The following is a 24704-nucleotide window of genomic DNA, read 5'->3' as shown; positions in this document are numbered from 1 at the left end:
AAAGTCAAACCATCTTCAAGTTGTTCTGAAGTGTAGAGCAACTTCTGTCGATCTGGAGGAATACCATCTATTTCCTGAAAAGTTGCCTTGATATTGTGAATTGTATCAGAACTCGTTTGCAAGAATCAACTGTTGGTCTGGAGGGAACCCTAATTCACAATATAAAACAAATGTTAGCATCAGATAAATTACTGATAGCACAAGCAATAGTAGACGAACCCTAATTAAAGAGTACATATGAATGCTATAAGAGAATTACTGTTTAACCGAGCTGACTCGATGAAGTTATAAGATTGAATCAGATAGTTTGTTAAAAATAATGGTAGTTAAAAAATTGTTAAGAATAACAACTTTAACAAACTCTAACTTGTTAATCTCTCTCTAGAATAAAGAACCATTTCTTTCTCTCTCTAGATGGTGTATAAATAAGCGATCATCTTCTCTCTTATTAAGGTTCGATTGAAAAAGAGATAATAAAATTACAGAGTTTATCAAAATTTTCATGGTATCAGATTTCTAAGCAATGAATCACTCATCAAATTTCGTTGCTTCTTCATCTTCTCATCACAATCAATCGATCTCCAATATGGCTAATTTTGTCTCCGAGAAGCTAGATGAATCGAATTATTTGGTCTCGAAGGATCAGGTCGAAACCATCTCATATGGAGCAGATCTGATTGATTATGTCGATGGTTCCATTAAAGTACCATAGATGAAGATCATTGAAGATGATAGGGAAGTACTGAATCCTGAATATCTGAAATGGAAGAAACAAGATAGCTTCGTCAAATCTTGTTTGAAGACAACATTTTCACATGAGATCAAATCAGATGCTCTACGTCTAAAATCAGCCTACGAAATCTGGTCTTATCTTGATCTTATATACACAGAGGAGTTCGAAGCAAAGAAGGACTTACTTTTTTCTCAAATCACTTGTTGACTCTCTTATTGCCGTAGATGATAAGGTAACGGGCAAAGAACTTTGTAAAATCACTCTCCTAGGTCTAGGGAAAGAGTATAGTCAATTCGTCTTCTCTATTAACAATAAGGAAGGAAGGATTACATTTCCTGAACTTAGGTCGAAATTATTACATCATGAGCAATGGCTGCTTAATCAAACACAAGAAGAACCTGAAAATGCCTTTTTTGTTCGACAATCTCAATATAGATAGAGAAATGATTATAAGCAGAATCAAAGAAGAAATTATCCAAATCATTCAAATCATAGTAAGACCACACATGATCCTCATCAGGATCAGGTCAAATGGAGTTATTCAAAATCCAATAAAGGTAAAGGCATCATAAAGAGGACTAAATTAGGTCCATAAGCAGAAAATTTTAATTTTGCTACAGTTCCATGTGGAATCTATAGAAGATGGGGTCATCTGGGAACAAATTGTTTCTATAGGTATGCTCATCCTAGGGTAAATAAGTTTTTTCAACCAAATTTTGTTGGGCTTTATATTGAAGAAGAAGAAGAGGAAGGTGAAATAGAAGAGATTGAAGAGGGTATTGATCTTTCAGATGATAATGATGAGGAATTAGTTTTTTTTTTTTTTTTTTGAAGCCATGAGAACCATTTCATTCATAAGTGATTAAATCACAATGTTACATGGAAGATCATTCTTATTTCTCTCTTCTGAAAACTTCATGAGAGTTACATACCTTTAAATGCAAAGTGCCTCATGAAGAGAAAGAAATTGGACTAGACACCGACTCAATAAAATAAAAGATACATACACAAACAAAAGACCCTAAAGGCCGAGAACGACAAGCGCATAACTGAGGTTGTAATACTCTAACCGAGCGAGCCGCCTCCACCATAACCAGGAAGACGCCACCACCACTTTCTTTTCTACCCTTTTCTGCACGATCACCACCGCACCGCCACCGCCACCGCCACGGAACACATCACAAAAACACCACCATCATTGAACCCCACAAACCCTACCACCACCACCACAAACCACCACAGAAACCACCACCACCACCCTTAACCGCACCTTTCGTCTCCACCACCATACTACCATCACAAAAACATCACCATACCGCCACCACCACCACCCACCACCCACCACCATCGTTAAACATCACCACAGATCCCTCCACCACTCCACAATCAATGAACCCTAAAAACCTGTTACACCACCACCGTTGCCTCACCATCACCACCGTTGCCTCACAATCCCCACCACCATCATACCATCACCAATTTCACCAACACCACCACCATTATACCAGCACCATCACCTAACACCTCCACCGAAACTACACCACCACCACCACCATCACCAAAATCTCCACAGTAACTACACCACCACCACCCCACCATCACGAACCCACCACCAGATCTTGGGAAAACCCCAATTGCACCACTACCACTTCAATCACATAACATTGGTAGATTCGAATCATTCCACCACTATCAGATCTATGTAGGGTGTCAAGAGATGTTCGGTGAAAGGGGAAAAGAAGATGTGGAAGAGGAAAAGATGTGAATAAAGGGTTATAATGAAGGATAAGAGGAATCAGCCCAGAAGGATAGTTCCTAATTGGGATTAATCGATGGAATTTGCTAAAAAAATCGTGAGGAGCAACCAATTTCGAGATCGGTAACTGCCACCAAGAGGCGGCACCGCCGGGAAATGAATCCCTTCCACTACAACCAGATCGGTCACCACCAAACTCGACCATTCCACCACAAACCATCCATATGAGAAAAGAGAGAAGGAGAGGAGGGGAGAGAATTAGGAGAAGATAGAAGGAGAACAAGAGAAGGAGAACAGGAGGAAGTGAATTATCTTCATCCATATTATTAAGGGGAAGAAGAAGAAGAGAAGAAGAATAATGAAAAGAGACTTAAATCTCACCAATAAACGAACAAAGAAGAAATTAGAAGTTCAAACTCATAATCTCCAAGAAAAACCTTTCATATTATGCCCAAAAACCCCCAAGAACGCCGGAAACCGTCCAAACCTAGGTGGCGCCACCACCCCCAAAAATCGCTCCGCGCGGGAGCTTTTTGAGGAACCACTCAATGATGAGGAATTAGTTATTACTTTATGTAGCATGGCTATTCTTAGTGGCTCTTTCATTGTTGATGAAGATGATTCATTTCAAGAATGTCATTTAGCAAAGACAACTCTTTGGTTGGCTGATACTGGGGCCTCAAGTCATACGACAAACAATAAGTCTATTTTAAGTGATCCAAAAGGATACAAAGGCAAGGAAGGTGTCATGGTTGGAGATGGTAAGTTCTTACCAATAAAGGAAAGGGTTATTTCCCATATGGCCCCCAACTTTGTGACCAGCTTCCTGCTTGGCCCCCTACTTTAGCAATAATTCCCGTATGACCCCATTTTTCCGTTATCTTCAACTTTCCGTTACTCTCTCTCCTCCATCTCATTTCCTCTCTCTGCCAAGTCACCTATCACGCCATGTCATCATCTTCTCCGGCAGGGGTCGCCGACCGGCCAAATTTCCGACTGGGCGACCTTCAAATTTTTTTTTTATTCTCTCTCTAAAAAAACTTTTTTTTATTTCCTCTCTCTCTAAACTCCGGCGATGGGAAACCTCCTTCGCCGGAGTTTAGAGAGAGGAAATAAAAAAATAATTTTTTTTAGAGAGAGAGAATAAAAAAAAATTGAAGGTCGCCGACCGGCCACTCATGCCGAAGAAGATGATGATGTGGTGTGATAGGTGACTTGACAGAGAGAGGAAATGAGATGGAGGAGAGAGAGTAACGGAAAGTTAAAGATAACGGAAAAAGGGGGTCATACGAAAATTATTGCTAAAGTAGGGGGCCAGGCAGGAAGCTGGTCACAAAGTTGGGGGCCATTTGGGAAATAACCCTAAAGGAAACTGGTAATATTACTCTATCCATTTCTTCTTAACCTTTTAAACTCAAAAATGTTATTCATGTGCCCAATATAAAGAAAAAACTATAATTCGTTTCGAAATTTATAAATGTTAACCTCTGTTAAGTGGAATTTCTTCAATTTGGTTATAATATCTTCTGTCGGGAACTATTCTAGCTGAAGGTCATATGGTCAATGACCTGTATCCTATTAATTTCTCAAAACCCAGCACCTCTCTAGAAGCTCATAATGCTATTCAAAGCCAAGAACCCCATCTTTGGCATTGGAGATTGGGACACCCATCAAAAGCTATACTACTTCAACTGAAACATGGAGACAAGATCAAGTTTAACTCTCAGAACTTTGAGAATGTTTGTTCATGCCAACTAGGCAAGAGTAAATGTCTTCCTTTCACCAGTTCAACTTCTAAAGCATCACTTCCTCTTGAATTGATTCATTGTGACACATGAGGTCCAACTCCAGTTCCAACTTCTTTTGTAATAAAATATTTGATTATCTTCATTGATGATTATAACAGATCTTCATGGATATATCCATTAACAGTTAGATCAGAGAGCTTGAATTGCTTTACAAATTTCAAAGCTTCCAATGAGAACCTTCTTTCTTCTACGATAAAGAAGTTTCAAAGTGATTGTGCCCCTAAGCTAGCAAAATGTGACTTCAAGAAGTTTCTTGATGAAAATGGGATTGTGTTTAGATGTTCTTGTTGATACACTCCCCAACAGAATGGTAAAGCAGAGAGGAAGAACAGACATGTCACTGAAATGGGTAATACTCAACTTGTTCATTCTTATTTGCCTAAAGTTTTTTTGTTTGATGCATTCTCTACTTCTGCATACATCATAAATAGGTTACCCACTCCTATTCTAGAGAACATATCACCTTATGAATGTTTATTTTACAAAGCACCAGACTATAAATTCATGAAAGTGTTTGGCTCCACATGTTATCCCTATCTAGCTCATTCTAGAAAAAATAAACTCATCCCCACATCAGCAAAGTGCATCTTTGTTAGTTATAGTTCTGTGCATAAAGGATACAAATGCTCTGATGTTAACTCAGATATGATGCATATCTCAAGACATGTGATATTTGATGAAACATCCTTTTATTACAAAAATTACTGTTTTGACAAGTCTAAATCAAACTCTCAGTCAGTGCCTCAGGAAGTCACACTTTCTATTCTTATGTTTACAAGTCACAGTCTGCACCAAGGACAGACTTTACAGCTACCAGCACATTCCTCTTCTAGAACTGGTTATGTACAACCTATTCATGTAACTTTGTCTCCTCATAGCATTGAAACTTCAACATCATCACCTCAGTCACTTCATCCTATGACCACAAGATCAAAGAGTGGTATACAAAAACCAAAGTCCATTCCTGATTATGTTGCCCATTACTCCATTTATCAGTCTCTTCCACCCACTGTACTATTGTCGTCCTTCATAAATTCCATGGACCAACTTCATTTGAGGAAACATCTAACTCCATAGCATAGTGTAATGCTATGCAAGATGAGTTCTTAGCCTTGAAAAAGAATGATACATGGTCTTTAGTCCTTATTGATTCCTCCATGAATCTTCTTGACTGTAAGTGGGTGTATAAAGTGAAACAGAGGTCTGATGGGTCTTTAGAGAGATATAAAGCTCGATTGGTTGCTAAGGGCTACCATCAGCAAGATGGTGTTGACTTCAATGAAACCTTCAACCCTATGGTTAAGTCTACAACAGTGAGGCTTATTCTAACTATAACAGTCACCAAATCTTGGAACATCAAACAACATGATGTATTTAATGCTTTCTTACATGGGGTTTTGGATGAAAATGTTTATATGGCTCAACCACAAGGATTTATTAATCAAACAAAAAGGAACCACGTGTGTCTGTAGCACAATTCTTTATATGGCTTGAAGCAAGCACCAAAAGCTTGGTTCAACAGATTTGTTACTTTTCTTCTTAAGTATGGCTTTTCTAAAAGTACTACAAGTCATTCTATGTTCTTTCTAGTTGAGAAAAATGAAGTATTTGTACTCTTACTCTATGTAGATGACATTATACTTACTGGGTCATCTTCCATATTGATTGATTCTCTCATCAAGACTTTGAGTTCAGATTTGTTGTGAAAGAACTTGGACATTTGCATTATTTCTTGGATATTGAGGTAATAAGGAATGGCACTGGATCTATTTTGTTCACACAGAAGAAGTATACTCTTCAAATACTTGAGAAGGCTTCCATAATGGATTGTAAACTCAGTAGGACACCTGTTGCTAGTGGTTCCAGAGTTTCAAAGCTAGATGGTGAGATTTTGCCTGATTCAACCTTATATAGAAGCATAGTGGGAGCTTTACAATACCTCTCTCTCACAAGGCCAGATATCTCCTATGCAGCTAACTTGTGACGCCCCGTGTCCCATAATAGACACGACCACGCCCCGGCAACCTACAGAAGAGCCGAAAATCCGGCAGCACCTCCTCTATAAATCAAACCGGTCGTACCTGTAACCTGTCATGCAAACCATACATTCGCATACACAAACACAACGGAAGCTAAAATGAAACATAATCAACTAACAGAGTCTGGTTCCAAGCCGAACCACCAGAACTCGGTTAACTCATCCTGAAAAAAACACCATACATCCCTGTACAACCTATGTGATACATATATATATTTATAATACATGGTGTCCAGTGTATAAAGGTATAACTTAAAATATAATGAGAAGAAAACAAAAGAAACCAAATAAGACAGTCGTGAAGCCACCCCACGCCCTCTGCGGATCACGAGCCTCAATTGTCTTACAACGACAATCAAACTACAAAAGAAGTACCTGCACACTAAGAACTAGTAGGGGGTCAGTAACTCACCGACACGAGTTAAACTGGTAGAGGAGTCCCAAAACCAAACGACGATTAAACCATTTTCGCAATAAAACATGCACCCGTATAAATATATATCAATCCTACTCTAACATACAACAACACCCATGGTATGCTCCTCAATCAACATAGAGTTACCCAGAGAACTCTATAGTACTTTGGCTAGTACCGTCCCATACCGGCACTAACCAAGGTACTCAAGTTCTCTCGAGAAAGTGGCTTACCCCTAGGTAGGTAAGCCCCTCACCCACTAGGCGACTCCACAGTCATTGAAAAGCTCACCTCGTGATAAATATATACACCTAGCTTAACTAGATACATTTTATCTCCACCGAAGTCGAATAGTCAGACCGTCCCTCCGTATCGTGTTGGGACGAAAAGCATATTCTCATCGGTACCCTAGCATGCAACTATTTCTTTGGTTTTGGAAAAGTATTTATTGTGTCAACAACTGAAATCATAATCTTTTCTTGTGAAAACGTCCTTCACCCACAATCTCAGCAGATTCGAAACTCGCCCGTTACACCCTCGACTGAGATAGGCTTTTTAAAACATTATTTATCTTATCACACACAGGAGTGGTGCAACCAAGAGTCATAACAAACGTGCAAAGGGATCCCAATCACCAAACCAGTCGGGCGGTCAGAGGTGTACAACCCCTGAGCCCCGACGGTAAGAACAAACAGGCTTACAGTCCAATCGAGCGGTTAAGGGTAGCAAATCCCTGAGCCCCGAGAGTCCAACCTAAACGAGAATCCTGGCCAGAGAGTGGAGCACTACAACTGCCAAGACCCTCATGGCTCGTCTTAGTCCACTTCACCAATCACATACAGCATACGAAATCTTATGTTTTTGAAACAACGATTATCACCAACCATTTCAAAAACCATTTCTCTAGAAATCATTCGTAAGACATGCTTGCATATATAAAACCATCGCATCAAGAAAGTCACATTCACGATACAAAGCTCATGGAAATCAGAGTCTAAATCGTTAGCCCATCAATATCAATAATCCACACTAACGAGACAACTTTCATTGAAATCAAGGGTTAAAATCATGCATATATGATTACCTACCACCTACACATAATGTTTCATGCATAACTCCTATTTCTAGCATGAATCTAGACAATAGTATAAACGAAAACAAGAGGTATCCCCTACCTAGCGATTCAGGACTCCGTCCTCATCCGCTTTGCTTCGAGCATCTCGCCCCCAACTCATTTCGGCTTTCCTTCGGACACCCTAGACAAAGATAAACCTTAGATTCTTCGAGAAGAATCTTAACATAACACAAATAACTCCAAAAGAACCAGAAGAAAAAGAATTACAAATAAGAGACGCATTAACGTCTGAAGAACCCGAGTAACTCTATCAATCTTAGCTTCATTCCCATTTTAACTCTGATTGGTTTCAGTCATACCATATATCGGTGGAAAGATAATTCAATTTATAACATTTCATTACTAGTATCTCGGTCAAACTTAAAGTGTACGGTCCTTGAAATAGCAAAATACAAACAGCAGCAAATCTTTATTGCCTAACAGCACGCTGCGCACTATAACAGTCGTAACTCTCTCGTCCGAGATCGGAATGACTTGTACCATACCTTTTCGGAAAGCTAACAACCTAAGCTAAGACTTTCATGTTTTAGGAAATTCCGTAAGAGCAATATATCAATCCCAGAATGACTCGGACAGTAGGCTGAATTCAGTCCCTCGTGTCATCGTTCGGTCTATACAACTCCTTAGTTTCGGACAGGGGGGAGCCACGTAAGGGCCCGTGGGGGCGCGGGCCCCCACGGCTCCGAGATAAAAACGTATTTAAGTGTGAAAATCTCAGGGTCAGATTTAGGTAAAATACAGGTGATTGTCAAAGTATATCACAAAGTCGTAGTTGGCTTAGTGGTTGAGTCACTCCCGGCCACACCACATGTCTTGGGTTTGAAACCCACTGTCTTATTATTTTTAGGTGTTTCATTGTTAGACCTTTTAAAGGTGCCTGTTTTAGTGTTTAAAGCGCCTCTCTCAAGTTTGTCTTGAAGGAGGCGCCATTAATACTTATAAGGAGGCTTTCTAAAATTTTCAATTTATTTTGCCAATCTAATTGGTACCTCAAATTTTCTTTTTAACTCATATATTTTTTTTTATCAATTTTCTTTTGTTTCAGTTTCTTTGTAAATTCATCCAACTTCAGATAGAGTTATTTGCATCCCCATATTACCCTTGGGTCCTATTAATTCTTCATTCTTATGTATATATCTAAACATTATTTAATTTAACTGCAAGTGTTATTTATTTATGTTTAGATTTTAGTCAAAACATGTTACAGTTAGTTGTAGCCTAATTAGTTGATAGTATTGCTATGACATATAGAAGAAGTCAATGGTTTGAAAAACATATGATTTTTTTTTTTTTTTTTGCAATTTAGACTTATAACTAATTTCGATAGAGGTTAGTAATGAAGTTCTGCAATTCGTCATTAGTGACGGTATTCTTTTTTTTACTGTTTAACAGTGCCCCCGCAAAGAAAAGTTTCTGGCTTCGCCACTGGTTTCGGACTCCTTTCCATCGCTAGGTTCAACCATTACTCTTAATCAAGCATCACACTAAAGCTGCATGAAATTCTCACTCATTCAACCCTCAAATCAGAAAGCCCCAAATTTAAAGTCATTAAACCTTAGAATTCCATATAACTCAAATTTATCTCAATAATTTGTAAACTTACCTTGAGTTGATGGTTGATCTGTTTGATTCTCCTCTGAATTCCTCTTTAAACTCCAAGTTCCTACACATGCCAACATAAATCTCCAACAAAAATCTCTTGAAAATCTAGAGAGAGAAACGAAATTTCCAACCAAGAATCACTCCAAACCTAATTTGATTTCACTCCGGAAGCTTGAATTAGCAAGAACCCTAGCAAAATCCATCCCTTTCCCCTCTAACCATCTCCAACAGTAACCACAAAAAGAAAACGAGGAGCAGCTCCTTCCCCATCCGGTCACTTCCTTTAGACGGCCGATTTTACACTTCAGTCCCTGTCTTTGTCTTGATTGCAGAAAACCCCCTGATTCTGACCGCATTAAACATTTAGTCCCTGATTTTAACCTTATTCGTTTGCAAAACAGTCCCTAAGATATCTTATTCATTGCCTTCTTTCACCGTAAACTCGGGACGTTACATAACTATACTGCTCAATTTATGCAGGAATCAAAAACCTCCCATTTGATCATTGTGAAGAAGATTTTGAGGTATTTGAAGGGGTCTATTGGCTCTAGGGTCACTATTAATCTAGGGAACTTGACTACTCTTCAAGCTTACTCTGATTCAGATTGGGCAGGTTGCCCAGATACTAAAACATCAACAAATGGGTCCTGCATTTTTCTTGGTTCCACACTCCTATCTTGGTCCTCAAAGAAGCAACCCATTGTTGCTAGGTCTTCTACAGAGGCTGAGTATAAACCTCTGAGTGTGGCTACGACTGAAATTTTATGGTTAGCTATCTCTTAGATGAATTCCATATGCCATTATCCAAGCCTCTTCTCATTTACTGTGATAATCAAGGAGAAAAATACATTACTTTAATCCTATCTTTCATGCTAAAACTAAACATATAGAAGTTGATTATCATTTCATCAGGGACTTTATTGGAAATGGTTCACTTCTGATCAAGTACATTCCTGCTCATTCACAGTTGACTGATATTTTCACCAAGGGACTTCTTTTTCCAAGCTTCACATCTCTAAAGAACAAGCTGATGCATTTTAAAGAAACGCAACTTCTGGGAGAATATAAGAGAATTATTGTCTGACTGAGCTGACTGGGTGAAGTTATAAGACTGAATTAGATAGTTTGTTAAGAATAATGGTAGTTAAGAAAATTGTTAAGAATAACGACTTTAACAAACTCTAACTAACTTGTTAAAGTTTTTTAAAGGTTATCAATCCATCTCTCTAGAAATAACGAACCACTTCTCTCTCTCTCTCTCTCCCTCTCCCTCTCTCTAGATGGTGTATAAATAAGAGATAATCTTCTCTCTGTAAAGGTTCGATTGACAGACTTTATCAAAATTTTCAGATGCCAAGTTCAGAAGTTAGAAAACACCCAAACCAAATACCCTGATTCAAGAAATAAAGAACCATGCATGACTGGCGGACAAAGACCACCACTGGTTCAAGAAATAGAGAATCCTGACTGAAGAAATAAGAAAACCCTAAATTCAAGAAGTACAAGTGCACTAATTCAATAGTAATGCTAGCACTGATGATTCAAAATGGACTTCTAGAGAGAAGATGAAGATGAAGATGAAGAAGAAGAAGTTGACCATTTTCGGGTTGTCTCTCACACTACAATTTCTGATGAAAAACTGTTAGATTCCTGTGAGATTTTGGCTGAGAAATGAACTTGAATACAAACAATACTAACTCCACTATAAGAAATAAGGATTAGAATTAGTAGATCGAGTAAGAATATAAGTAAGAAAACAACGAAGTAGAGAAAGAAAGAACTTTTTTAGCTTTTGATGATGAAAATTGATTACCCATTTTCATGGTTGGTTTGAATTTTGCTTCTACTTATTCTTCTCGGCGTAGTTCCATTTCTTCTTTGGTTTAGTTGGAGTGAATCTTGTTAACCATTTTAATGGCGGGTGCGGTAAAAATTAGAAGACTTATTTTTAGATGAAAAATTTGGAATCTATATTACAAAACAGCTTGGTTGTGACTAGGACAAGCTTACTAGGACAAGAAAAAAAGAAAATCTGCCAACTGGATTTGAAGACATACCATGTATTTAACCCTCAAACTTTACTTTGTATTTAACCCTCCATAATTGCTTAGATGTAATGACATTTTATAACCCTCCCAACTAATCACATTCCTTAACTCACTCCATATAATGGAATTCAAACCAACAATTGTTCTTCCATAAACCCCCATAAGTACTCTCACAAAATTCTAATGGTTTTTTTAGACCTCCTCTACTCCTCTAACAACAAATAAGTTACAAAGTGGTCTGAAGAATTTTTTTTTGTTGAAGTTGTGCACAAACAACATTTCACTTTGTGCACTTTCTAGAAAGAAGTTTTTGTTCGTTCAAAACTAATTAAGTTTTATTTCTCAATTAGAATTCATGAAAAAAAGACCATCAAAAAATAAAAAAAATTGCCAACTAGATCAACAACTCCATGATTGTTCATCATTTTCTTTTAATTAGTAGGAGCCCTGATATCAAATACTCCTTATATTACAATACAACTTGGTTGTAACTAGGACTAAGACAAAAGATAGAAAAATTGTCAGCTAGATCGACAACTCCATGATTATTCATCATTTTCTTTTAATTAGTAGGAGCCCTGATATCAAATATTACATGATTGTTCATCATCCTTTTGAGTTAATGAAAAATACTCCATGATTTTTCATTAACTCTCCTTAAAATTTAATGTTCATCAATAGATTAGTTTTGGACTTTAGGCTACTCTAATTCCTTCATAAAAACCTGATTCATTCTCAACTAAAGCACACCAACTTAGTTGATTCGGTTGTTAGTTAACGCAAGTGTTTCCTCCTCCATTATTCAACATTTTTTTAAGTCAGTATATATATAGTGGATTCGTAGCACTCTAGAAGAAAACCATCGGTTTAACAACTCGATTTAGCCTAATATTGAAATTAAAATTGAGTGAAACTCTCTAAATCGCTGTAATATTTACAGGGATGGGAAAACACAATGTTATTATGGTACCAATACATTTATTCCTTAATTGTTTATTATATGTTGTTTATGAATCTTATACAAATGTTATATTAGATGAATCGTACACAAATTATGATGTGAATGTCGATCTAGACCAATAGATATTTGGGCACATATAAGATATACCTAAATTCCAATAGTCAAGAATGAACAACTATTGCTTATTGCTTCTTACTTAAATTCGAGCTATGCACTAATAATATTAATACAAATTTCAATCGTGATTGCGGCCTGTCCTAATTCTAACTGTACTTTCTCTTTTCTCCTTCTTCTTTCACACTTCAGTAATATGAGTAAATTTTTTTATCTTCACTACAACCTGTTATAGTTCTGGTTATACATTTTCTTTTCTCTTGCTTCTTTCACTCAAACAGGTAATAATGTTCATGCTGAAAAAGAAAAGGAAATATCATACCTGTGTTTCTGAGGGAATCTCTGTAAATAAGATGGGCCAGCGCTTTGGGGAAAGCTAAATAGTTTCCGGGGTGTGAAGACTTGGTCAAAAATTGGTCAACTTTGTTTGACAATTTTATTTAGGGGGAAAGCAAAATAGCTTCTCCACCTCAGCTCTCTCTCTCTCCACCTCACTTCTCTCCCTCCACATCATCTTCTCTCTCCACATCATCTTCCCTTTCTCTTCTCCGATAGGTCGCCGGCCGGGAAATTTTCCGGCCGGCGACCATGAAAAAAAAAAAAAAAAAATCACTCACTCTCTCTCTCTAGAAACTCCGGCGAAGGGGTTTTCCTTCGCCAGAGTTCCGATCTGTTGAAGAACAGACCGGAACTGGTCTGTTCTGTTCTTCAACAGATCCGGTCTGTTGAAGTCTTCAACAGACCGGAACTCCGGCGAAGGGAAACCCCTTCGCCGGAGTTTCTAGAGAGAGAGAGAGTGAGTGAATTTTTTTTTATTTTCATGGTCGCCGGCTGGAAAATTTTCCGGCCGGCGACCTATCGAAGAAGAGAGAGAGAAGATGATGTGGAGAGAGAAGATGATGTGGAGAGAGAAGATGATGTGGAGAGAGAAGATGATGTGGAGAGAGAAGATGAGGTGGAGGGAGGTGAGGTGAGGTGGAGGGAGGTGAGGGGGAGAGTTTTTTATTTTGAACCATATTCCCTATAAAATATGTTTCCCCGGAAACTTTTCAAAATTTTCCATATTCCCTTTAAAATTTCACACCCCGGAAACTATTTAGCTTTCCCCAAAGCGCTGGCCATAAGATGGAATGTTGCTTTAACATTATACATTATCTATGATAAAATAGATAAATAACAAGAACTGGCAGAATTTAGCTCATATATGTTGTCTTTTTGGTAATAAAATTATTTAATATAAATTTCAATTTAAGATAATTTTTTATTTTTATTTTTAATAAAATTATTTTGGTTCAATTTTTCCTAATTAGTGAGCACATATTGTCTGTCTTACTCTTCAGAAACATGGCCGAAGCAAAAAATTAAATGCTTTACTCCATATCACACATTTTTTTCTTCCATTTGTCGTCTTTAAAAATCTCTCCACACATTTGCTCTCAATCCTCAAACACATTTGCTCTCAATCTTCAAACTATACATCTTCATATTAAACGATAATCAATTTATACATCTCTACATTATATGATTCTCATATGTTCATCCACTTTAAAAAAAGTTTGTCGAACTTAAGCTAGGAAAGATAGTAAATAATGCTCAACATATATATATATATATATATGATCGCACTATAATTAGGACTTGGGCTATGCCTAGTGTAATTCAAATTATATATATATATATATATATATATATATATTTGTCAAAGCATGTTATTTTGACTTTTGCTGATGTGGAGTTTATTTACTTATTTAAATAGGTTCGATCTTATTGACTAATATAACTCTTTCTAATATTTGGTCGAATATATATTAAGTCAGGAAATCAATTTAGATAAGCTTTTCCCCAATTATGTTTTCAATTTTAACTAGAAGAAGGACTATATTGTAAATTTTGGGAAGGGCTGCTAGACAATATCCTTTATAAAAAAAATGTTTGTCCCTGTCAGCATTTTGGGAAGGGTAAATCCCGTGCCATAGGGCACGAACAATTGTATCAATCAAATTTAACGAATTTTTAACCCAATGTTTCTCTAGACGCCTCGTAATATTGCTCTAGGTACTCTCCCTAAACATGTCACCCGCATATTTATTATTGATATATACTAGATACCCTAACCTTTTGGTATTCTATTTATTGTTTATTTTCTTTTATTTCTTTTTTTCTTAAATTAGTTATTTTATCGAAAGATAGAGAGATTTTGATTTCTTTTTTAACCCTTCCAATTATTTTGTTTCATTTTTTCTTAAATTAGTTATTTAATTTCAAAGAAGGTCATGGTTATATATTTTTTTAAACAAGTTATTTTATTTTTAAGGGCTATATTTTCAATTTTGGGAAAGGCTTCTAAACTAGGGGTGGGATTCGGTTGGGCTCGGGCTTCCGCGGGCTTCTTTTTGACAGGCTCGGGCGGACCGGGCAAGGGAACTTGTAGCCCGTCACTGATTGTCGGGCAGATCAGGCCAGGCATTAAGCCTCAATCTCATGCCTGCAACGCGCTTGTGCCCGTCAGCCCGATCGGCCTGCGGCGTTCACAGACCAAACGGGCTCGGGTTATTTACATAATTTTTTTATTAATTAATATAATTAATTTACTAAGTTTTTAGCTTTTAAATTTATGTATAAATAATGTGTTGGAGTAAGGATGTTATAAATAATCCTTCCCCAACCTCTTTTCCTTTTCTACCAATTATGTAGGACTACGTAGAATGTTACTCCTATTTGCTTAGATTTTTATTTTCACTAACTCTTTAGTGCCACACTGTTGGTGTTAAAGACAAAGAAGCAAACTTTGCTTTACAAAACAAGGCTTACATTGCCAAAATTTTCTGACTAGTATATGCGGTACTCGACTCGCCCGACACCCGTCAAGGTCGTCATGGGCCACTATCCATGGCGGGCCTTGTGCCGAGTTTCTTAATTTTTCCTGGCCTGAGTCAGCCCATAAAATCTAATGGTCTTTGAAATATAGTGCCCGGAACGCCCGAGCCCGGAGTTGAGGTATCCATGGGTGCCCGAGCCCGACACGATTCACACCCCTAATCTCACCTAAAAGAAATGTCCACCTCAAATCAGACCAACCTCGGAAAATATCTTAAATCTTTTCCAACCAGCTATTTCTGACAATGACAACCGAGCTCTGTTAACTATTCCATCTGAGGAGATTAACTTAACAGTTAGAAATCTGCGAGTTGAAGCAGCCCCAAGGTCCAACTGGCTATCCTCCTTTCTTCTACCAATTAAACAGGGATACATTTCAACCTGATATTTGTGGGGATGGTTAGTGCTTTCTTCGAATCAGAAACTCGATCTGCCGCCTAATTCAAACCACACTCACATTTTCTTACTGGCCAAAACAAATACTCCCAATTGCCGGTAAAGTAAAGCCCTATTAGTTTGCTTAATTCCACCTATAAAATTATTGCTCGAACCTAACTGATAGGATGAAACCCTGTTCATCTTATTATTTCCCCTGCTTGAGCAAATTCTCAAGGTTCTACAAGCCTCTCTTTCTGATAAATATCTTGGGGCTCAACTTTTCATTAGGGCCAATAAAACGAAAGTTCTTAATTCTCTGCTTGAGCAAATTCAGTCTAAGTTATTCAAATGACTGAATAACTTTCTGCAGGCTGGTCGTACTGTTGTTGTCTCGACAATCACGATGACCGTTCCTGATACCAAATGCATTGCTCCGCCGTCCCAAAAAGCGTATGCAACAACATTAAGACATCCCAAAGGTCCTTCTAGTGAGGAAAATCTAAAGGGTACCTCCATTTGTAGACCTAAGAAACTCAGGGGATTAGGACTCAGATATCCTTTATGGACAATCAGGTTCTTCTCGGTAAATTAGCATGACGCCTTCAATCTAAGCCGAATGCTATTGGGGCCCACCTTTTGTGATCTAAATACTTTCATACCACAAATAATCCAGGACCAGCAAAGAAGGAGAACTTGTGGGTTTGGAAAGCCATATCCAAGCAGATAGCAAAAGTAAAGCCCTAATCTATGTAGGAAGTTCACAATGGTTCTCATATTAATATCTAGAATGATTATTGGACTCCAAATCAACCCCAACCGATGGGAAATACCCAATTACTCTCCCTTAAATAAGGTATCAGAATTGATTCATAATGGTCACTAGAATGACTCTTTACTTTCTTCCATGTTTGATCCCACTACTCACAATCTCATAAAACTATCCCTATTACTGAAGGAAGTCAGGATAGTATTAAATAGACTCCGAGAAAATTAGGCAAGTACACAATTAGTTCCATGTATCGTCAACTTTTAGGTAACATCAACTAGGATAACCATATAGATATTAATTAGAACTTTATTCGGAAAATGAATACTATTACACAAATTACTCTTTTTCTCTAGAAATGTTGTAGTAACAGTTTTCCAGTTCGTAATCATATAGGAAAACATGTTGGAGACATACTGAATTGTCTTCATTATAATAAGATTGAAACACAAGATCGTTATTTACTTCACTGTACCTTTGCTAAAAATATTTGGTTATATTTCAATTTACCTTCGGAAAACATTTTATCTTTACAGGAATAGATAGACTCGTGGAACAATTTGTTTTACCACAACAATAGACTAAACACACTTTATGCCGCTATTTTTTGGACCTTACGGAGATCTCTTTCTGAACGATGTTTTCAGCACAACGATTGTACTCTTATGCAAGTTATTAATCGGATTTTAACTTCCCCCAGGTTAAGGCCAATAGAACGTCTACATCCACTCCAGGTACAGTGATTAAATGGCCCCCCGATTCATCCTTATGTAAAAGTGAATATAGATGCTTCATTTATGAGACCTCATGAAGTTGCGGGAATTAGTTGCATTATTCATAATCACAAAGCTAAATTCATCACGCTAAGGTTGAAGTCATCCGATCAAGAAATGAGGAAGAATGTGAAATTCAGGCAGTTCTTCTGGGAATTGAATGACTACTAAGAGTAAAATTAAAACTTTTACATGTGGAAAGTGATAATCTAGCTCTCATCAATCATCTACAGAACTCTAGGAACGAGATTCATTAGTAGTTGAAGGTCCGCGTCAAGACAATCAATAAACTTTTATTGCAGTTCCATGGTGTTAAATTCTCTCATTTTCCTCGCAAAGGAAATGCTTCAGCTGATAGTTTAGCAAAATGGCCCATTCAAATATTGTAATACTACATAGATTATTGTTCCGCTTTCTTTTTGCACAAGTTGTAATTACACTCTGGTTTATTAATGTTGTTTCCTTGGTAACAAAAAAAAAACTAAGTTTGATCAACTAAAGAGGGACTGCCCCAAATACTACAAATTAAAGAAACAAAAGTACTTCAACTAATTCAAACGAGAGTTTTAGTCTTTCAGCAACAACAACTGTAAGAGCAACTCCAATGGCTGTCGACTGAGGCCAAAAATTTGAATTTCCGGCCTCAGCCGACTGCTCCAATGGGGCACCGTGGGGGTTGAGCTGAGGCTAGAGATGACCTTGAGTTTTTGGTGCTCCGAAGTGAGTTCAGAAAATGTGGCCCCTATACTTTATTACTATCACAATTCATATTTGTTGTAGAGACAATATAAGTATCGTAAATATTTTCTTTATAAATACAAAGAAATGGTACTAATAATTACAATCACATGAATATTGTTTTTTTTAGATTTTTATGCAAAATCGGTGATAATTGTTGAAATCAAAATATTCAGTAAGTTCTTTCTCAATTAACAAAATATCTAAACTATTAAACTTTCTTGTGGCATAATAGATCAAACATAAGATTTAAACAACTTCAACTTAGAGAAACTTCTTTCTGCAAATGCGACAGTAAAATATATAGTTAACAAAAATTTGTAAGCAATCCATGCATTTGGGTAAAGTCCTTCTATATCTTTGAAAAAAATTGACACTTCAGTCAGTTTTTTTACTTTTCTCGTTACAAGACGTTTCATTACTTTCAGTTCTTAGAACAAGTCAAGTCCATCTATATCATATAACTTGTAAAGCTTTAGAAAAAAATCATAAAAGCACATGAACCTCTTAATCACTGTCAGACTTTAACTTTTCGAAATTGAATATACGAGCAATGCCCTATCACTGATCACCACTGATAACAAAACGAGTATAATATGCAAGATAACCAACCGTCTACCATATTAATTCAAGAAAACCCAAAATTAGTCATTCTTGTGAGACGTCTCATAATTTGATCAACGATGCCCCGAGGTCCGGTATTTAAATTGGCTCTTGTTTAGTTTTTTTTTGAGAAACTTATCTTTGCCTAAATGAGGAAGAAATAGAAGAAAATTAAATCTTATTACGTGATCAAATGATTAATGATTAAAGGGACCCATAATTAAATCTATATAACAAAACAAAACTTGTTTTGCTTAGTGGGACAAAATGAATGCAATCTGAATAAGAAAAAGTTAATGCATTTTATTAAAATCTCAACTTTTGAGTCTCAATTGAACCTGAACTCTTGGATCTCAACCTAAGATTGTACATGTGGCATCATAGACCCTTTAGTCTTTTTCCCATATTACACCCTTTCATTTACCTCATTAACATTATTTACTCTCTATGTCTCACTTTTTCTTTTGTAACTCTCTAAAACCATTCATTTGCCTAATTTAGCAACAAAAGAAACAAGGATGCAAAAATACCCAAAACTAGAGAAGAACCTACAAATTGTAGTTCTAGAGAAAGAAATAAGTATAAATAAAGAAGGAAGAAGAAGATAGATTAGTTTCAAAAGTTGTCTCATGGTTGTTTGTGTATCTTCTCTACTTAATTAAGTTTTTACATACTTATTTCATTTATACTAATCTCTCGTATTCATCTACCTTCATTTGAAATAGGTATGTATTATATATAAGTTACTCCTATTTGGTTTCAAATGTAAGCAGCTGGAGAGATGAGTTACACTATTGGAAGAGAAGCATAATTTGGGGTTTCCCCTTATTACATTCTTATAAATTGGCAATCATCATCATCATCATCATCATCATCATGAACTTCTCTTTCATCATCTTATGTAAACATGGGTAGGTAAGATCGTATGAGTTTGAAGTTAAAATTTTGACACGTGGTTTATGAATTCAGTGTAATAATATGAATGTTTCAATAACTCGAGTTTCTTATAAAACTATCGTTAGTTTCCGTCTCTTGATTTATTTTGTGTAAGAAATATGGTAAATTTCAAACGAGATGAAGCGCGATGTGGGTTGAATTATAATTATTAGACTGCTTCACTCAAAATTCACCAAGAGAAGAACATAATATTAACAAAGTGACAAGAGAGACTAATCTAGTGTTGGAATTAATTGGGGAAATAATCAGAATACTGAGGGAGTTGAGTTGATTGATTTAGTTTTCAGTGTCGTCCATAAAGAAGTTGAGAAGTGTGACTAATTTATCTCTAAGATTAGTTTCTTATCTTCCCCTTTTACTTTTTATTTTTCTCCGGATTAGGGGAGAAATATCGTTCTGGTATTATTATATTTGTTGTTCATGAAAAAGGTGAATGCTTTCTATTTACGCCAAGGAAAAGGCTACGTGAGAGGGGGTTAAGTAAATTTTTTTTAATAATAGGTTAATTATTTAATCTCAATTGGATGGTAAGATTGTTTCTTCCTTAAGTGGAATCGGTAAGATCACGAAGAGTTGAGTTTTTTCTTGGTATGCACACTATCTCTCTAACATGATCTCTTCATATGGTTTTTTGATTTTGGTAGAACACTTATGTCTTATATAAAAAATAAGAGTGCAATATAAGAATTTGCAACTCATTCCACCATTAGCGATAGCCACATCCATTTTGACGCCAAAATGGTCTTTCTTTGTGTAGATAGTTTCAGAAAGTACGATCTCGACCAATTTGCAAAAATCTTGGTGATAATTTTGAAAAAATATTGTTTATTTCAATCGATAGGTAATCAATCAAATGATTTATTTTTATTCACTATAAAATTAGATGAACATTATTTAAATTATGCACCATTATTTTGGGAAAAAATGAATTTTGAAGTGTACGTACCGGAGGCACGGGTATACCTAGTAAAATTCATAACATAGTAAATGTTTATACATAAACATACCAAAGAACTCAATGATCATGAATTAAGTGTTTAGTTTGTTGATCACGAATTTATATCGACAATGACACCCATAAGTTTGAGCCTTTAGGGCTTTGTTATTGTTTACTAGTAATGGTAACAATTATATAAATGAATCAAATAGTCCATGGATATTTTCTTTTACATGAATTAGGGTTTTAGGAGATTGTGAATTAGGTATTATATTATTACGAATAATGATAAAATGATTACAGTGGGTCCAAAGTTAGAAGATATTTTTTTTGTTGAAACCAAAGATGAAAGAGTGTTTTTTTGTTGCAAAAAGATGAAAGAACAGAGAGATGAAAAGATTATAGAACACAAATAGTGGTTGTCCAGTTGGCTGGGGGTGCCGACGTGGAAGGTGAGGAGTACTGCAAGAGAGAGAATGAGAATTTTTTTGTTAATTAGAGATTGTGAATTAGGTATTATATTATTACAAATAATGGTAAAATGATTACAGTGGGCCCAAAGTTAGAAGATATTATTTTTGTTTTTTTTTTTTTTTTTTTTTTTTTTTTTTTTTTTTGTTGAAAGAAGAAATACAAACAAAAGCACTACAAATTAAGATCCCACTTCATGTTGTCTATAGAGAGCCACGTTCTGGGAATCCTGTGTTTCCGTCCCCACTTCGCGAGAGCGTCAGCCAGGCCATTCGTTTTCCTCGGACTGAACTGAAATCGGATTTGCTCGAAGTGGTTTATTCGAGCTCTGATTTGTTCGATGTTAGATACTGATTGCCAGTTAATAGCTATGTTTCTGTCATGAATATGCCTTATCAGATTGTTGTTGTCGCTTTCAATTATGATGTGGTGAAGATGTAGCTCTTCCGCCCATGTGACAGCTCTAAGGATAGCTATGCTTTCGCATTCTTCCGCCGATTGTCCCCTGATGCAATCCACTCTAGCCATCCTGAAATCACCGTTTGCATCATGGATGATGTTTCCGATGCCTGCCGGCGTAGTGTGGTTTTTGAAAGAGGCGTCCACGTTTATTTGTTGCAAAAAGATGAAATAACATAGAGATGAAAAGATTATAGAACACAAATAGTGGTTGTCAGTTGGGTTGGGGGTGAGGACGTGGAAGTGAGGCGTACTTCAAGAAAGAGAATGAGAATTTTTTGTTTTATGTGGGCCCCACAAAAATTAATGTGTTAAAAAATATGGAGTTTGTGGCTCATTCTCTTTACAATATTATTGGCGTGGCGTTTAAGTCCATTATGAGAAGCATGAGGCCAACAATTTTTCTTTTGAAAATGATAATTTGGGGCCCAAAGTGTAGGGCCCAAAGAAACACTTTGCTTGCTTTGGGCCCAGGGCAGGCCATGGTTAAGGCTCAGCTCCTAGAGCAACCTTCAATCGACCCAGATGGTGGTCACACGACCAAAATTTTTAAAAAAAAGTGTAGGTTGTTTTTATTTCAATTAAACTACAATTGAATTTTTTAAACTGTACTCTAATTAAACTAGAATTAATTTTTTATTTTAATTAAATATCTAAAAATTGGTTGGGTAGAAAAAGTGGGAAATTCAATATCTGAAAATTTGGAAAAAAAGATATCATTTTGAAAATAATTCGAACACATGTTTTGCACACAGGGACATACCTATTAAGAAACCAGACCGGACAGCTTCTTGAATTTGTAATTTAGCTGTCCGGTCTTGAATTTTTAATTTTCTTGCCTACTTAGCTACAATTATGTAATTTCAACCTATATAATAATAACAACACAAATTGATTTGTTCATCTCTTCAAATTCTATCATCAAAATCCAATTTAAGGTTTTTAACCTTGTGTTACATAAAATCTAGTTTCCATTCATTCAAATCATAGTTTTAAGTTATTCATTGTTTTAGGGTTTTGCTTGTATTGGTTTGAAGAAAATCTTCTTACCTTTTATAAAAAAACCAATTTTGTTCATGAGTTTCGATGTAGATCTGGAAGAAGCATATTGATGTACCAATTTCATAAAATTTATTTTTCAATGATTCAAATCTAGTTTTCATTGATTTGAATCTAGTTTTCAATGACTCAAATTAATTGATTCAAATAAAAAGCATAGTTACTGACCATGAACCGAAAATTGTGATTTAAGTTTATTTATGAATATCTTATGAATTTCTATTATTAGCCTTATTGAGGGGATTGGATAGCTCTAACTTCTGCTATTTTTTTTTTGTTGAAGATCCTTCTCTTTTACTTGCTGGAGTGGATTCGTGGATGTTAAGAATCTGTCTTTTAATGTGGATAGTATTTTTTTTTTAAATATATTTTGAATGTTTTTGTGTGTATTTTGCATATCTTTGTTGATTATATGGTAAAATTGATAGAAATTACACACAATGATCAATTAAAATCTTACTTTCATTTTGCTCATTTTTATGTCATGTTCTTAAATTAGTTAGTATTTTCCGAAAATGCATTTTAAGTAAGAGTCTGCCTTCCCAGACATAAAATCCTAGTTCCGACCTTGTTTGTACATGCACAAGATCACACACGTTTTTCGCACACCTAAAAAAAATCTACACACGCATTTCCGATATGCACAAATTTTAGGCCTAATGAAAGACTGACATTGGAGTTGATTTTTTAGGCGGAGCGTAGACTTAAAATTGGGTTGAAAAATCTATTATATTAAAACAGGTCAGTCGGTTATCCAGGGGATAAGTCTGATCGTCCATTTTATTTTAGAGATTTGGTTGGGAACACATCTGACGGATGATATAATTTTTTTTTTTTATGTAAATAGACTACAAAAAGAAGGGTATCTATGTAAATGAACTAAAATTAGTTAGAGTAACTACTACCCATATATTTTTTTTTTTTTTTCTATTGAGTAGAAAAACGTGGGAGGATGAGAAATTAGTGGGGAGAAAATCTCTCTTCCACATTCTTGATCGGTTTTTTTTTGAAAAACTTCCCAAATAACTACTTCGAAAAATATATAAATATGACTCTTGCCAGACTGATATCTTTTCACTGTAAGAAAAAAACAATCTCTCACATCTATTTTATAGTTCGGGCTTCAATGAAATATTATTTTTCTTTTTTAAATGTAATTCTCGTTTTTTAAATGTAAATAGCTTAGTATTTGATTGCTCCTCTTGGTTGTTTAATGTATAATTATTATTTTCTCTAAATGTAAAATGACTATTCAACTGTTACAATATTCTTAACACGACGGCGCAGCCAAAAGGGATCTACCGCGTCTAGGGCTGGGAAAACGGTCCGAGACCCCGGGGTCCGACCCGTTCGACCCGGACCGTTAAAGCCCGCTGCCCATAGCCAACCCGAGCCGGGCTAACCCGGCCCGATGAATCGGGCTTATTGGGCCGGGACTCGGACATAACCTCAAATCCGAGTCCCGACCCGTTGTACCCGTCCGTTACCCGAGCCCGATATAGTCTGTCCGCTACCCGAGCCCGATATAGTCTGTCCGCTACCCGAGCCCGAGAACCCGCGACCCGCGTGAAATTCTTTAGATCCAACGGTTAAGATAGGGGGTCTCTTCTCAGCCGTTGGATCTAACCTACTTGGCTTTTTACCTATTATAAAAGCATCCACATACAGAAACCCTAGGACTAAAACCTAACGCCTCTCTCTCCTCTCTCTCTGCGTCTCTCTCCGCCTATTTCTCTCTAACTCAAACACAAACAGAAACCCAAAGCTTTGTTTGTCTTCGAATCTTCTTTACAAAATCGATCGAGAATGACTCATATCCTTTTAGATTGAATTCGATTGGTTCTAGTTCACTTCAATTTAGGGTTTACGTTTTAATTTTAGTCAAAGTTAGTAACTTTACTTGATTTCTTTCATTTGAACTAACGTGGAAATCAGAGAGAGAAGGATCGTGAAAGGGCTCAAGCTAGAAACGGCGGCAAGAAAGGGAAAGATGATGGCTTGACTCCTGAACAACTTCAAGAAAGGTTTACTTGATTTATCCAACTTTGATTTCATATTTGATTTGGGTTTTTTTTT

At 36.3% G+C, this 24704-nt stretch overlaps 1 long non-coding RNA gene across 1 annotated transcript; it reads right to left on the bottom strand.

Moving 5' to 3' along the window:
* Positions 1-6463: 6463 nt before the first annotated feature.
* LOC147567995 (uncharacterized) lies at positions 6464-9746 on the bottom strand. Its single transcript, XR_015230931.1, has 4 exons — positions 9636-9746; positions 9489-9548; positions 7926-8006; positions 6464-6724 (listed from the first exon to the last, which is right to left on the bottom strand). It is a non-coding gene; the product is annotated as an uncharacterized LOC147567995 (long non-coding RNA).
* Positions 9747-24704: the final 14958 nt, after the last annotated feature.

The sequence above is a fragment of the Eschscholzia californica genome, unplaced genomic scaffold, assembly GCF_041429995.1.
Source record: "Eschscholzia californica isolate CP2 unplaced genomic scaffold, dmEscCali1.0.p SCAF_1, whole genome shotgun sequence".
Classification (NCBI taxonomy): domain Eukaryota; kingdom Viridiplantae; phylum Streptophyta; class Magnoliopsida; order Ranunculales; family Papaveraceae; genus Eschscholzia; species Eschscholzia californica.
This window is presented reverse-complemented; position numbering and strand designations above follow the sequence as displayed.